Here is a 17,168-nt window from a genome sequence, read left to right as displayed (position 1 = left end):
ATTGTTCCAACGCCATTTTTTGAATGACTTTCTGTCTTCTGTTGAATTGCTTTTACACCTTTGTTAAAATGCATTCGAGTATATTTTTGTAGGACAACATCTGAGTTTCATATTTTTTTCCATTGACCTGTTTGTCCCTCTGCCGGTATCATATTGATTTGATGGTTATAGCTGCATAGTAAGCTCCCCATTGGGTAAACTGATTCCTCCACTTTGTTCTTTTTTCTTCAAAATGGTTTTGACTATTTTGTCTTGTGTGCTTATATATAATTTTAGGATAATCTTGCTATAAATGTTAGGATAATATGCCCCAAAAGGGGGGGAATTTAAGGGATTCTGAGAAAAATTGTATAAAACCCATAGTACAATTAGAAGAGAAGTTGTCACCTTTTTTATGCTGACTTTTTTTAAACCAAATTTATTTATAAAAATAAATAGTTATATCATTAAAACTCAAGAGCACATTTCAAACAAGTTATATAGAGAATAAACCTTGGGAGTTCACGCTGTGGCTCAGCAGAAACAAACCCAACCAGTATCCTTGAGAATGTGAGTTCGATCAGTGGATAAATGATCCGGCGTTGCTATGAGCTGTGGTGTAGGTTGCAGAGGCAGATCAGATCTGGTGTTGCTGTGGCTGTGGTGTAGGCTGCAGCTGTAGCTCTGGTTTGACCCCTAGCCTGGGAACTTCCATATGCTGCAGGTGCAGTAACTCCTCCCTCCCCCGCAAAAATAAACTTTGAATTACATTCCAGAAACAATGAGTAGAATGTCATAATAATCCTATATAGGCATTTTGAAAAGCACACTGATGGTTCAAAAGGGGATTTGAATCTCAGATGTTGTTGGCATTTATAGTGAATCAGTTATGTTGATGCAATAGTAAATATCTTTCTTTAATAATATGGCAATAGAATGGGAAAACTTTCTTTAAATTGACATTACAGAAAAATTTTTTGATGTTTCAATTAGAACTGCAAACAAAGGTCCATTTACACTTTTTTCATTCCAAGTCTTTGGACATCTCCCTTGAAACTTTTCTGTTCACAAGTTCTTACAAAAGCACAAGAACATCAGAGAATCTGTATTGGTTCTTCTGAGTTGGATAGTTTACCTGAATTTGCTGCCTTTTCACCTGACATGTCTGTACCATCAACTTCTGTAAACAGAGAAAATTAATGACTGTTCGAACCTCCTCCACTCCTCAATTCTCAGCTTTCTTCAAATCAAATTTCCATTTCAACTGGTGAGTTACAGTTTATTACAGGAAATTGCCATTTTATTGTAAATTTTTACATGCAGTTTTTCTCACAAATGTATTTATTGTTATGTGTTATTGGCCTTTCCATATCATAAACAAAATGTTTATGGTGCGACATGCAAACTGTACATTTTACTGCATACAAAATAAATTTAACAATCGCATTAATTGATGATTAGGAAGCAAAGTTTTTAAGCATTTTTACATCTAAACATGGTATTTTATAACTTATAAGTAAGCATTTTACTGCATTTAGTAATGATTTAGGAAATTGATTGAGAGTTTTGATTTAGTTTAATGCCTTATGATTTTTCCCATTTAAAGTGATGATGAATAGGTATTTTTCCCTTAAATATTTTCACACGGGTTTTTAGAATCACATCATTCACTTTAAGTGGAAGACTGCTATATTCTGAGATAATGTCTTACAACAAAGCACTTGTTAAAATATTACAAAAAACTTTTTGAGTATACAACCAGGTTTACAAGTAATGGAAGGTTTTAAAACATGATGGGACCTTTTATTACTAGTTTTAAGGTAAAGTTGATGCTATTTTGGTCCTTGGAGGGTAGTGTCTTTTGTTTTCTTTGGCAATACCCTTGATTTCAAGTTTTAGGGTCAATGTACGCAGTGAACAAGAGAAAAAAAGAGTTTGGCTTCAGGTAGCACAAAATACTTTGCCTATTTAATATACATTTCCCATTAATCTTAATTATTGAATCTTAATTTTATTTCAGTGGCCATATGTATAGCTAATGATTAAATTTCCAGCCATACTTCCAGAGAGAAATAATGATGGAAACATAAATTCTGCCCAGTGATGTACAAGTTTAGGTACAAGTGGGTAACCTCTTAAATTTCTTCATAGGAGAGTGCTGTTAGGAGCATATTTTCCTCTTTCTTTCATTTTCTTCTGCCAGGAGTAGGGAACCAAAGGATGCATCACTCATTTGTAATTAGGTAGTCTTAGTTATAAATGCTTTACTTTAAAGCTGGCAGAGCATAAATATAGAAGGAAATTGGGGGTTTGTAACAACTATTGAATTAGCTATCATGACCATCCTAGACTAACTACTTTCAGGTTTTGTTTATCAGTTGGGTTTTTATTTTTGTTTTTGTGTTTTTTACCTGAGAGAAAATTAATCTATTTTCTTGAGTGTTCATAAGCTACTGCTGTTTTAGTGTTTTCTGTTACATATCACTAAACTTAGTCTTAATTGACATAAATGTGAGATTCCTGAAGAAGCCCAGGGCTCTCAAATTTAGATAAAGGAAAGCTTACCATAATAGGATTCCCCTTTCACATAAGAGAAGGCATGCATGAATGAATGAATCAGTCGATCAATGAAAAATATGTATTTTTCAGACAAGGGTCTATCTGAGGACCCATGAACACTTGAAAGCGCAGGTCTTCTTTCATTTGGATGAACTATAATCTTGCTGGTCACTCTGGAAAATCATAGGCTGAGAAAATACTAAAAGTGGTCCTTTATATAAACTAAGATATAAACAGGAAAAGAAATGAAAAGACACCAGTTAAGATGGAAAATATGAGCGATTAAGAGTAAGATGATTTACTATGCATATAATTGCAAATCAGTAAGATTTTAGAAAAAGTCAAGGAGAGGTAATTTTGAAAATATAGCCACAAGAATGTTTAAGGATTGATGACATACATGAATCTTCAGATTTAGGAAATACAATAAATATCAGCACATTAAGAAAATTCACATCTAAATACATCGAAGTAAAACTAATGAACAATTATAGAAAGAACTTAGAAAGAAAATGAACTAATGAACACTTTACAGTGGAAAGACAAATATCCTGATAGTTCAATTTCAAATAACAATTTTGGAATCAAGGAGATAGTGCAAAAAATAATTGACTATTGCTGTGGCAAAATATGTGTTAATCTAGCAGTATGTGTCTCATAAAACTATAAATCAAGAAATACAGTAAAATGAAGAAAATTCAGGCAAAGAGAAACAAAATTAACTTTCAATGGATGAATTTCAAGAAAAAACATTAATCTCAAAGGTTCTTGTAGTTCAATAAAGAATACTGAACATTAATAAACATGTTGGTTATTTCAAACTATTATTGACTATATAAAACATTATTCATATCAAATTTTTGTGGTAAATCATATGGAGGAAGTTAAATATTGAACAATAAAGCAGGTAAGATTAGGGTGGGTGGTTATTAAAGTTAAAATATTTTAAGTTTATTTTATTTTGAAATATGTGGGCAGACATGTTGGTTAATGATATAATTTTTTAAAATGAGAAATGCATGAAAAATTTATTTGTAAACACTAAAATGATTAGTGCTTAATTCAAATAGATACTAGAATAAATTAAATAAAATTAATTAAAATTATAGGGAAGGAGAATAATATAAGCATAAAAAGTAGGATTAAGATTAACAAATAAGATAATTAAGGTAAACCCAAATATATCAGTAATCACAATATGTAAAAGTAAAAACACTTCCTGTTAAAATGCAGAGATTATTAAGTTGATAAACAACAAAATCAAGCTATGTTTGCAAAAGACACACTTAAAACAACTTTACAATGTTCTTAACAGTGAGAAAATGAAAGCTTTCTGACTAAGATCAGGTACAAGGCAGTGATGCCCCTTTTTAATAAGTTCTTTTCAACATTCTACTGGGAAGCTTTGTCAAAAAGATTATGTGCACACACACACCCACACACCCACACCCACACACCCATACTTACACATAATCCTCCTGAAACTACTAAAAGCTTATATCCAGTTACAATGTTAATATACCACATATAAAAGTCAATCACCTTCCTATATATTAACAATGAACAAGTGGAATTTGAGATGGAAAATACAATATCATTTTCATTAGCCTTCTCCAAAAGGAAATGTTTGGGTATAAATTTAACAAAACATATGCAAGATCTACATGAGGTAAATTGCAAAACTTGAACACACTCAAGGAAGAACTAAAGAAATGGAGAGATAGCCCATATAAAATGGAAAGGAAGACTCAATATTGCAAAATTGTCAAGACATTGGTTCGTCTCGATTGGATCTATCCTGATAAAATCCCAGCACATTATTCTGTGGATATTTATAACTGTTTATAAAGTTTGTATGGAGAGGCAAAAGACCCAAGGGTAGCTAATGCAATATTGAAGGAGCAGAACAAGTTTGAAGCACTGACACTATGTGACTTCGAGGGTTACTATAAATCTGCGGCAATCAAGACAGCATGGTATTTGCAAAATAGTAGATAAACAGATCAATGGAACCAAATAAAGAGCCCAGAAATAGACCTACATAAATACAGCCAATTAATCTCTGACAAAGGAGAAAAGGTAATACAATAGATCAAAGATAATAATTTCATTAATTTGTGCTGGTACACCTGGATACTGACATGCAAAAAATAAAAAATGAATCTAGACAGAGACCCTAAACTTTTTATAATAATCAACTCAATATGAATCAAAGGTGTATGTAAAACATAAAACTCCAACAAGATAATTATAGGAAAAAACCTAGATTACCTTGGGTATGGCAATAACATTTTAGATACAATACTGAGGGCATGATTTTTAAAGAGATAACTGATAATCCAGATTTCATTAAAATTAAAAACTTGTATGCTATAAAAGACATACTGTGAGATTGAGAAGACAAGCCACAAACTGGGAGAACATATTTACAAAAGACCATCTGACAAAGGACTGTTACCCAGAACATAAAAGGAACAGTTAAAACTCAACAATAAGAAAACAAATAACACATAAAGTCAAAAGACTTTACCAGAGCAAAGAAGATATGCAGATGGTGAATAAACATATGAAGATATATTCTCCATCATATATCATCAGAGAAATGCAAATGAAAACATCATGAAATACTACAACACACCTATCAGAATGGCTAAAATCTGAAATGCTGACAACACCAAATTCTGGGAAGGATGTCATGCAAAGGAACCCTCATTCACTGCTGGTGGAAATGCAAAATGGTACAGCAACTTTGGAAGACAGTTTGTCAATTTCTTAAAAAGCAAACCTTCTTTTACCATACTATCCAATATACTAAGCATTTGCTTGTATTTATCCAAAGGAATCAGGAACTCACATCTACACAAAATCCTGCATAGAGAAAACAGTATCAGCATTTCCCCTAATTAGTAATACTTGGAAGCAACCAAGATGTCCTTCAGGAGGCAAAGTGATAAATAAGCTGTGATATGTCCAGACAATGGAATGAAATTCAGCACTATAAAAAAAAATGAGCTATCACCCACAAGACAAGGATAACATTAAACGCATATTACTAAGTGAAAAAAAGCCCTTCTTGAAAAGGCTACATACTGTATGATTCCAACTTTATAACATTCTGGTAAAGGCAAAACTATGGAGAGAGTGGAAAGACCAAGAGTTGCCAGGGATTGTGGGGAATAGAGGACAGATCAAAAGATGAACTTCAGAAGATTTTTAGGTCAGTGAAAGTGTGATACCATGATGATTGATATATGTCATTATACATTTGCCCACACCCACAGAATATACAACATCAAGATTGAATTGAAATGTAAATTATGGACTTTGGGTGATTTGATGTGTCAATTCATCAATAGTAATTCTCTGGTGGGGGATGTTCCTAATAAGGGAGGCTCTGTGTGTGGGGACGGGTAACATGGGAAATCTTTGTACCTTCCTCTCAATTTTTCTGTGAACCTAAAACTACTCTAAAATAAGCCTTATTGATTTCCTCTTTGATCTTTATGATTTCCTCCTTTCTGCTGACTTTAGGTTTTGTTTATTCTTCTTTTTCTAATTCATTTAGGTGGTGGGTTATGTTATCAATTTGAGATTTTTCTTCTTTTTTGAGGAAGGCCTGTATTGCTATGAATTTCCCTCTGAGCCCTGCTATTGTGGCATTCCATAGATTTTGAGTGGTTGTGTCCTCATTATCATCTGTCTTGAGATTTTTAAAATTTCCTTCTTGATTTACTCATTGACCCTTTGGTTTTTTAGTAGCATGTTGTTTAGTCTCCATGTAGTAGGTTTTTTCTCCTTTCTTTTCCTGTGGTTGATTTCTAGTTTCATGCCATTGTGGTTAGAGAAGATACTTGAAATAATTTCTATACTCTTAAATTTGTTGAGGTGAGCTTCATGCCCCAGTAAGTGATCAATTCTTGAGAATGTTCCATGTGCACTCAAGAAGAATGTGTATTCTGTTTTTTTTTTGGATGTAATGTCCTGAAAATGTCAAGTCTAACTTTTCTATTGTGTCCTTTAGGATCTCTGCTGCCTTATTGATTTTCTGTCTAGAGGATCTGTCCATTGATGTGAATGGGGAGTTAAAGTCTCCTCCTATGACTGTATTCCCATCAATTTCCCCTTTTATGTCCATTAGTACTTACTGGAGGTATCTGGGTGCTCCTATATTAGGGGAATAGATATTGACCATTGTAATAGAGATTAAAAAAACAAGAGAAGAAAACAATAAAAACAGGACCTGGATCTTTGAAAAGATAAACAAAATTGACAAACCTCTGGCTAGACTCACCAAGAAGAGGAGAGAAAAAAACCCAAATAAACAAAATAAGAAATGAAAAAGGAGAAGTCACAGAGGATACTACAGAAGTACAAAAAAACCATGAGAGAATACCATGAACAATTCTACGCTAACAAATTTGACAACCTAGAAGAAATGGACAACTTTCTAGAGACTTATAGCCTGCCAAAACTGAATCAAGAAGAAATAGATCAACTGAACAGATCGATCACTAGAAATGAAGTTGAATATGTCATAAAAACACTCCCTACAAATAAAAGTCCAGGACGAGATGGCTTCGCAGGTGAATTCTACCAAACATACAAAGGGGAAATTATACCCATCCTCCTTAAACTTTTTCAAAAGTTGAAGAAGAAGGAATACTCCCAAAGACTTCTATGATGCCACCATCACCCTAATTCCAAAACCAGTCAAAGATACCACCAAAAAAGAAAACTATTGGCCAATATCTTTGATGAATATAGACGCAAAAATTCTCAACAAAATTTTGGCCAACTGATTCCAACAACATATAAAAAGATCATACACCATGGCCAGGTGGGATTAATCCCGGGTTCACAAGGAAGGTTCAACATACGCAAACCAATCAATGCCATCAATGCCACATTAACAAAAGAAAAGTCAAAAACCACATGATCATCTCAACAGATACAGAAAAAGCATTTGACAAAGCCAAACATCCATTCATGATCAAAACTCTTAACAAAGTAGGTATAGAGGGAACATACCTTAACACAATAAAAGCCATTTACAACGAACCCACATCAAATATAATACTCAATGGAGAAAAGCTGAAAGCCTTCCCGCTAAAATCTGGAACAAGACAAGGATGTCCACTCTCACCACTGTTATTCAACATAGTACTGGAAGTCCTAGCCACAGCAATCAGACAACCAAAAGAAATAAAATCTTCCAAATAGGGAGAGAAGAGGTAAAACTGTCACTATATGCTGATGACATTATACTATATATAGAAAATCCTGGGAGTTCCCTTTGTGGCTCAGTAGTTAATGAATATGACTAGGAACCACGAGGTTGTGTGTTTGATCCCTGTCCTTGCTTAGTGGGTTAAGGATCCGGCATTGCCATGAGCTGTGGTATAGGTTGCAGACACGGCTCAGATCCTGTGTTGCTGTGGCTCTGGTGTAGGCCTGTGGCTATGGCTCCAATTAGACCCCTAGCCTGGGAACCTCCATTTGCCACGGCAGTGGCCCAAAAAATGGCAGAAAGACAAAAAGACAAAAAAAAAAAAAAGAAAACCCTAAGGACTCAACCCAAAAACTACTTGAACTGATCAACAAATTCAGCAAGGTATAATGATATAAGATTTACATTCAGAAGTCAGTCACATTTCTGTATACTAAAAATGAAATATTAGAAAAGGAATACAAATATAAAATACCATTTAAAATTACACCTCAAAAAATCAAATACCTGGGAATACACCTGACAAAGGAGGGAAAGGACTTATATGCTGAGAACTATAAATCATTAATCAAGGAAATTAAAGAAGATTCAAAGAAATCGAAAGATATTCCATGCTCCAGAGTTGGAAAAATTAATATTGTAAAAATGGCCATACTACTCAAAGCAATCTGCTGATTCAATGCAATCCCTATCAAATTACCCATGACATTTTTCACAGAACTAGAACAAGCAATCCAAACATTTATTTGGAACCACAGAAGACCCACAATTGCCAAAGCAATTCTGAGGGACAAAAACCAAGCAGGAGGCATCACTCGCCCAGATTTCAGGCAATATTACAAAGCCACAGTCATCAAGACAGTTGTGGTACTGGTCCCAAAACAGACATACAGACCAATGGAATGGTATATAAAACCCAGAAATAAACCCTGACAACTATGGTCAATTAACCTTTGACAAAGGAGGCAAGAACATAAAATGGGAAAAAGACACTTTTCAGCAAGTATTGTTGGGAAACCTGGACAGCTGCATGCAAATCAATGAAACTAGAACACACTCCCACATCATGCATGAAAATAAACTCAAAATGGCTGAAAGACTTAAATGTAAGACAAGAAACCATCACATTCCTGGAGGAGAACATAGGCAAAACATTCTCTGACATCAACCTTATGAGTATTTTCTCAGGTCAGTCTCCCAAAGCAACAGAAATAAAAGCAAAAATAAAGCAATGGGACCTAACCAAACTGACAAGCTTTTGCACAGCAAAGGAAACCAAAAAGAAAACAAAATGACAACTGACAGAATGGGAGAAAATATTTTCAAATGATGTGGCAGACAAGGGCTTAATATCTAAAATATACAAACAACGTATACAACTCCACAGCAAAAAAGCCAACCACCCAATGGAAAAATGGGCAAAAGACCTGAATAGACATTTCTCCAAGGAAGATGTACAGATGGCCAAGAAGCATATGTAAAAATGTTCAACATCCCTAATTATTAGAGAAATGCAAATTGAAAGTACCATGAGATGCCACCTCACACTAGTCAGAATAGCTGTCATTAGTAAGTCCACAGATAAATGCTGGAGGGGATGTGGAGAAAAGGGAACCCTCCTGCCCTGTTGGTGGGAATGTAAGATGGTACAACCACTACAGAGAACAGTATAGAGGTACCTTAGAAATCTATCCATTGAACTACCATATGACTCAGCAATCCCACTCTTGGGCATATATCTGGACAAAACTTTCCTTGAAAAAGACACATGCACCTGCATGTTCATTGCAGCACTCTTCACAATAGCCAAGACATGGAAACAACCCAAATGTCCACAATGTATACACAATGGAATACTACTCAGCCATAAAAAAGAATGACATAATGCCATTTGCAGCCACATGGATCCAACTAGAGACTTCCATACTGAGTGAAGTCAGTCAGGAATAGAAAGACAAATACCATATGTTATCACTCCTCCTCCCCCTCTGGAATCTAACATATTGCACAAATGAAACTTTTCACCAAAAAATAAACTTGGTGGTTGCCGAGGGGAAGGGGGAGAGAGTGTGGTGGTTTGGGAGCTTGGGGTTAATAGATGCAAACTATTCCCTTTGGAATGGATTAGCAATGAGATCCTGCTGTGTAGCACTGGGAACTATGTCTAGTCACTTATGATGGAGCATGATAGTGTGAGAAAATAGAATGGGTACATGTATGTGTAAAAAAAAACCCAAATTATTAAATTACAATTTAAAAAATAATAAAATAAAATAAAAAAGGCTTAATAATAAAAAAGGTAGATATTAAACTTCACTGCAATATTAAAAGTTAAAAAAGATCAATGAGAAAAATTTTTGACAAAGAATGTTACTAACAAATTGATATTTTTAGGTCGGAAAGCATTAGCATAGACAAAATAGGTCAGATCCTAATAGGGATTAGTTCCATTCATGGGGAAAATTTGAAAATCCTAAGGTTATGTACATTTAGTCCAAAAGCTTCAAAATAACTAGCCAACATCTGTACTAGAGTTCTCCAAAAAAAACAGTATCAGTAGATTATATATATATAGTTATTATAGAAATGTATTTCCTATTGTTATGAGGATGTGAAGGCCCGCAGTATGCCACCTGCAAACTGGAGAACAGTGGTATAAATCAGTTTCCTAAGGTTGAGAACCAAGGGAGCTGATGATGTAAACCCTAGTCTGAGAGATTTTTTTTTTTAGATGAAGAGAAAAGATATTTACATATTCAAGGAACTGGAAGATACCCAATAAAATTGGGGAGGGGAATCTACTAAATCCATCAATTTAAATGCCAATCTCACCTAGAAACATCCTCACAGATACACCCAGAAATACTGTTGAATCTGGGCACCCAAGGGCCAGTCAGGTTGATACATAAATTTAACCAAAATTTAACCATCTCCAAGTCCATGCATATTTTCTCCAAGCAATCATAAAACATTTATAAAAAGTAAACATGTGTTGAGTCACAAATCAAATATCTATATACTTCAAATTATTAGAATCATATATATATAATATTTTCTGACCATAATGAAAGTATGCTAGTAATCATGACAAGGATATAAAGAGGAAAACCCATCTATGATTTGAAATCTATGAATATAACTCAAAATTTCAGGTCAAGGAAAAATGCTAAGGAATTAATAAGCCTTTTCAACTTAATGAAAATTAGATATAATATATCTAAACATCAAGGACATGTTTGTGTGCACTCATGTGTAAATAACAAAAATTGTGAAGTCATTTATGGGAAACATGATAAAATTTAACTGAAAGATGTTAAAGAAGACAAAATTAAATGGAGATATATATTATGTTTAAGATAGAAAGAAGCAACAACTTAAATGAATATTCATCCCCAAATTTATATTGAATTTTGTCCCAATCAAAATTGCAGCAGGACTTTTTGAGGAACTTGGTAAGTTTAAATTTGTATGCAAAAGTAAAGATCTAGCCCAAGCTAGTTCTGTAGAAGTGTAAGATGAGGATGATTACCTTATCAGGTAATGAGAATGATTAAAATTTAAGTAAATTAAGCCAGTGAAAAACTGGTGAAGATAAAGGCAAAAGACCCACATATATAAGGACAATTGACATGTGACAAGATTATACTGCATATCCTGGGAAAATATGGACTATTCAAATGAGGGTGGGAAAGGAATATAATTGAATTACCATTTTATATCAAATATAAAGAAAAATTTTTAATGGATTTAGCATTTAAAAGTCAAAAGGAAAAATATTAAGGATAGATACATAGACTATCTTAATGTATCAATACTTATTTAAAAGCCACAGGTAATTGTAACATATATAGAGATATTGTACAATTGACTATATTAAAATTAAACTATTTTATTTATCACAAGGCATTCTAAATAAAGTGAAGAGATATTCAAACTGTTAGAAAATAATTGAGTACACACAGGTAGGAAAGGTTTTACATTCAAAATATGTAACTCTTGCTAATCAGTCAAAAAAAGACAAAATAAAATTAGATGTTGGGAAATGAAATGAAATGGTATTTTGCTTAACAGGAAATATCCAATTAATCAATGCAAGATATTCTATATTGTAGGATAATCAGGGAAATGAAATTAAGACCATAATTGGACACACTTTTACATCCACTAGATTAGCAAAATCAAGAAGTCCTATAATTCTGAGTTTGCTGCCAATCAATTCAAATCCTTGGTCACTATTAATGGAAGTAAAATTTGATCCAAACCCATTAGAAAACAACTTGAAACTACCTTGCAAAATAAAATTTATGCAAACCTTCTGACTCAGCTATTCTACTTCTATGTATTTATTTTTGAAAAAGCTCATTTTATAATAGTGATTAAATTGCATAATAAGAAAGTCAGGGCAGTGATAACTTCCATTGAGGAGAAAAAGAAATGGTGAGAACACAAGGAAACACAGTTATTATCAGTTAGTCTTTAATTCTTAATTAAATGATTAATCATTGTTGCCCATTTCACAATTATGTTTCATAGCTTATATTTATTTTAATATACAAACTCTTCTGCACAAATCAAATATATTGTACATTTTAATATTAGTTCTGTGTTAAAATTATTTATGATTTAAAAATTATATTTTAGCTCAAAGAAGGAAGTTTAAAGACAAATCCTTATCCAAAAGAGAAAATGGTGAATTTTCACCATAAAAAATCTCATTAGAATATTTTTGAAATGATAGCTCATGGTATCCACCATGGAATATACTAGGGGTACTCAAACACTAATTACTAATGATTACCTGAATTTTTCAGGATAATTTTAGATGCAGTCAATTATTTTATTACAGATAATTTTACTTAGTCATCAAAATGTTTTCAATGAATTGGGAGAAAATGAGTGCCTGATAAATTTTTTAGATATGAAAATTGATTTTCCCCAGTTTTCATGCAAATGAAGAGAACCTACACGTTTTAAAATGTTTCTTTTTCCAATGCAGTTTTTAAAGGTTGAAACTTTTCAACAGTTAAATTCAAAAAACATATTAAGCTGCTAAATTATTCTGAGCACTTAGCATTTAATGTCAAAAGGGAAATGATGAGATAAAGTTCACTCAGGTTAATTTTTAAGTGTAACCCATATGAACTCATTTTACTAGCATGTGGGTACCAATTAAGTCATGATAGTAGCAATACTTAAATTTCTCTAAGATATGGCCCCACCTGCAGAATCCATGTTTTCAGGCACCTTAACATTGTTCACCTTGGCTCGTTTGAGAGTTCCTAAGGAAAACACATCCTAAAGGAGTTCATTCTCATTTCTTGTACCCTGGCTCCCAATTTGACAGTGGCCCTTCACCTGTACCTCTGCAGCCAATACTGCTCAGGGGAATGCGGATTCTGGGTCAATGACAGAGTACAAAGTGACAAAAGGATCCATTTATAGTTTATAGTGATTCTCTCACTATATGAGAAGAATGGTCTCTCCTCTACAATGGATACAAACTGCAATGTGGTAGATGACAATGGCTTGGACTACAGTTGAAGCCAAGAAGGTGAAGGGAAATGAATGGATATTAACATATGCCTATGTCCTTGAATCTTACCAAATCCTCTATAAACAAACAATTAAGCAAAAATTCCAGAGACATGATTATTGACATGGATTTAGGAATAGGGATCAGATAATCATATATTCACCTTTCTAAATAAACTGAACTTATTTTTTGTATGGTGATTGAAAAATTTGGGTTAAATTATTACAAAACTAACTAAGCTAATTATAATACATTAACATGGCTAAACCATGGATTTGTAACAAAGGCCATAAATAAATAATATTTCCTTAAGAATGTGGTTCTCCAGTCTCAAAACACAAGAAGGCACCTACTCCCAGAGCTCAGGCACATGCATGATGGGTGCTTCCTTAAATCTTGAGCCCTAGATACCTTGCTTGCCTCACCCTACTCCTGATGAAAGTGTCATAGTGGATGTAGACAGTCAGTAAGCTTGTTGCACACCAGACTGAGATGGCAATCAATAAAAGCAAAGTATTATTTGCAATTTTTTAGGTTACCTCCATATCAACACTCTACTCAGGCAAAAGAAAGAAAAAAAATTTCATATGGACAGTAACTCTGGAAAAGAGCAATTCCAAGCCTCTCATCCCCTCCTTTTCTTATAGACATGGATTATCTTTATTTTTTCTTTCTTGTCAAATTTCAAAGCAGTAAATTCTAAGTTAGAGAAAGTAAGGCCCATCTTTAGAGATGAGAGGATGGGTTTGTGTCAGGTGTTGTAGACACACAGGCCATTAGGCATCAGGCAGTCACCTTTGTAGGCCCAGCAGGCCGGAGGTGGGCTGTAGAGGGGATCCACAAAAGTCATGTCTAGTTTATGACATTCAACTTCTAATTTTTAAATACTGTGCTGGAAATATCCAATAATTCTCCTTATCTAGTACATTGTATTTTGCAACTGCCCTTTTAAAGCCTCTGTCTATAAGGCAATATTAAATGTTTATACTATTTCCTTAATTAACGCCCTCCTCTCCCACCTACCAACAAGAGCAAAATGGAGATAACACTAAAAGCAATTAAAATTCAGCCTTGCCCCAGAGAAAACTGAAATGATCTTAATTTGTGGCCATTCTCTCCTGAAAGATGGAGGATACAAAGGTGTTACTAACAACTTAATGAGGTTCTCTCAGCCATAGCCAGACAACCACCTAACGAGGTTTGGATGGAATGAGAAAACCCTGTGTGTGGACATGTAAAATCCAGAGGTACAACTTAATGGGGTACAGCCAGAGTGTCATTAAAATATAGAAAGTGGTGATTAAAATATAGAAAGAACCACATAGAGTTACATGTGCAAAACAAAATCTTCTATTGCTGTGTGTCAATATCTATCACAAAGAATGAGATGGCAGGGAGAGCAAAGAAAATGTTCATTCCTGTAGTAAGTAGATTATTTTACTCAAGAAGGAAGTGTGTTGCAAAGGTTCATAACACTGAAAAGATCATTTCAGGAGGGTTCCTGAAAATCAGACACCATTATCCCTTGCTCCCTCATCCCTTCACCACCACCCAATGTGCAACTTTTGGTAGTATAAAATTTTGTTCCTGAGAAGTCTACAAAGATTTAGATTTTGTAAGCTTTCCTTGGCATCTCCTTCTGGTATTAATGTGCAGGCTGTAATTATACACAGCTAAACTCAATTGAAAACTCATTTGTTTAGGCTAAAAATATTACAGATAGCAATGGGTTCCAGTCTCATTTAAACAGGTTCATTCATAAGAATATAGTACGTCCACCTTTGCAATAGTCTTGACATCCAAAATTATTTTATAGGAATAGACAGGATTGTTCCTGAAGGAAAATGGGCACTGAATATCCTGCCACTTGCTAATCGAGTTCCCAACAGTCCCATTAAAACCTCATCCCTTTTGGTTTCCTGAAGAACAGATTTTTAACTGGTTTTTATTATATTTACTAAGTAGTGAGAAATCATTTTTATCTTTGAACGTTTTATCAATTGAAGCTAGAAACTTAACAGTACTCTACCTCCCTGAATCATGGAATGTTATTCTTTTGAACCTTTCATCAATGTAGATATCGAGGGTCATTTATTTTCAAAATACTTTGATTCCAATTCATTTCCAAATTTTAGTAATTCATTCCTCCTTCCTTTAAAAAAATTGTCAATTGGAACAGCAGTGCAGTGAGGATTCTTCAATCCTCAAGAATAGGGCGTTGGAAATGATACCAGAAATTCAGTATGGTAGGTATGTCAGAGTTTTCAAATGATCTCTTTTCTGTCTTGGCCATACATGCAGAGAACACAATCTAGGGAACATTCTGTATTTATTAAATTAAACATAGATTTCAAGAAAGGAATTTTATTTTGCCCTAACGTTCAAGGACCTTTTCAAAAGAAATGAGATTCCTTGGATGATGATCTGAGACTAATTGAAGGAAAACCATATTATTTCAAAAAAAGGCTCTGTCTGCTGAGAATGAATGTCTTAGAAAATAAATAAGTACATTGTACACACTTTGAAAAAGTTGGACTAGATTATAGTCTACAAGACTCTTAAGGATACTGTAGAAAAATACATTCCAAGAGCCAGAGAGAAATATTGACCTGTGGCTCAAACATACCACAAGAATGGAATAACTGGAGACAGACATGCCTGGGAGTATAAGAGATAGAAGGGATGTATGTGGGTGTGTAACTCTATAAGAGACTGGAATGAGAGTTCCGGACTAATAATGAGGAAGCACAAAAAGTGTCAAGGGAGCTAGTAAAGGGAAATTTCAAAGTTTAAACATTTTCTTATTTTTTTAAATAGTTATTTCCCCAATACAATTTTTTTTCTACTGTACAGCATGGTGACCCAGTTACACATACATGTACACATTCTATTTTCTCACATTATCATGCTCCATAATAAGTGACTAGATATGACTAGACATAGTTCTCAATGCTTCATAGCAGGATCTCATTGCTAATCCATTCCAAAGGCAATAGTTTGTATCTATTAAGCGCAAGCTCCCAACCACCCCGCTCCCTCCCCCTTGGCAACCACAAATTGATGCTTTTCAATGAAAAAGATATGTTTCATTTTCAAAGTTATAAAAAGAAAGCGTTACTGAAAATAAGCTTCATTTTAATTGGATTTCTTTACAGGTATTCTTTTAATCTTGTTCCATGCACATGCTATCACAAAAATATTAATTTGGGTTTTTTCTGTTACAGTATTTGCTTCTTTTTTCCCTGTAAAATGGAACTGTATCACGTACATTACTCTGAAACCTGTTTTCATTTTGTAACTATATCTCAATGACATCTCTCCAGATTAGTAGATGTTATCCCAAGTAATACTGAATTGCTGATCACTAATTTGATATTTTTTTATCCCAGAAATAGTTTATTTAGCAATCTTGGGAATTCCTGCTCTAAAGAGAAATTATGCTTTGCACTATACATGCTATATCTTAATAACAATATGTCATAGTAAAAAAAAAAAAATTCTTGCTCCCGACTTACTAGAACACACATTTCCTCATTTCTGAAATAAAGAAAATCTTACAAGCTTACTGTCAAAATGAGATGATATTAAAAAATTATAATAAACTGATACATTAATAAAGTAGTCCAATTTTTAGAGAAATATTTTTTTTTCTAAATTGGAAAATTGAGTGGTCATAGTATGCACTTTTTCAAATTGAATTTGAAATGTGCAAAATAAAAAAGTTAGAAAATTGTGGGTATGGTCAAATATATGACTGATATATATATATAAAAGAAAACGAGTTATTTCAAGTGTCCAGAGGAAATGCAGTAATAAAGATTCCACAGATTTTCAGCTTTAGAGAAATATAAACAAGAAGTTAAAATTTGA

General features: G+C 33.6%; 1 long non-coding RNA gene across 1 annotated transcript in view; it reads right to left on the bottom strand.

Moving 5' to 3' along the window:
- LOC110257063 overlaps positions 694-17,168 on the bottom strand; it is a 112,121-nt gene continuing 95,646 nt past the window's right edge. The window contains exon 3 of the long non-coding RNA XR_002339237.1: positions 694-2,760. This is a non-coding gene — a long non-coding RNA (uncharacterized LOC110257063). The remainder of the gene's footprint in view (positions 2,761-17,168) is intronic.

This window comes from Sus scrofa, chromosome 15 (assembly GCF_000003025.6).
Source record: "Sus scrofa isolate TJ Tabasco breed Duroc chromosome 15, Sscrofa11.1, whole genome shotgun sequence".
NCBI lineage: Eukaryota > Metazoa > Chordata > Mammalia > Artiodactyla > Suidae > Sus > Sus scrofa.
This window is presented reverse-complemented; position numbering and strand designations above follow the sequence as displayed.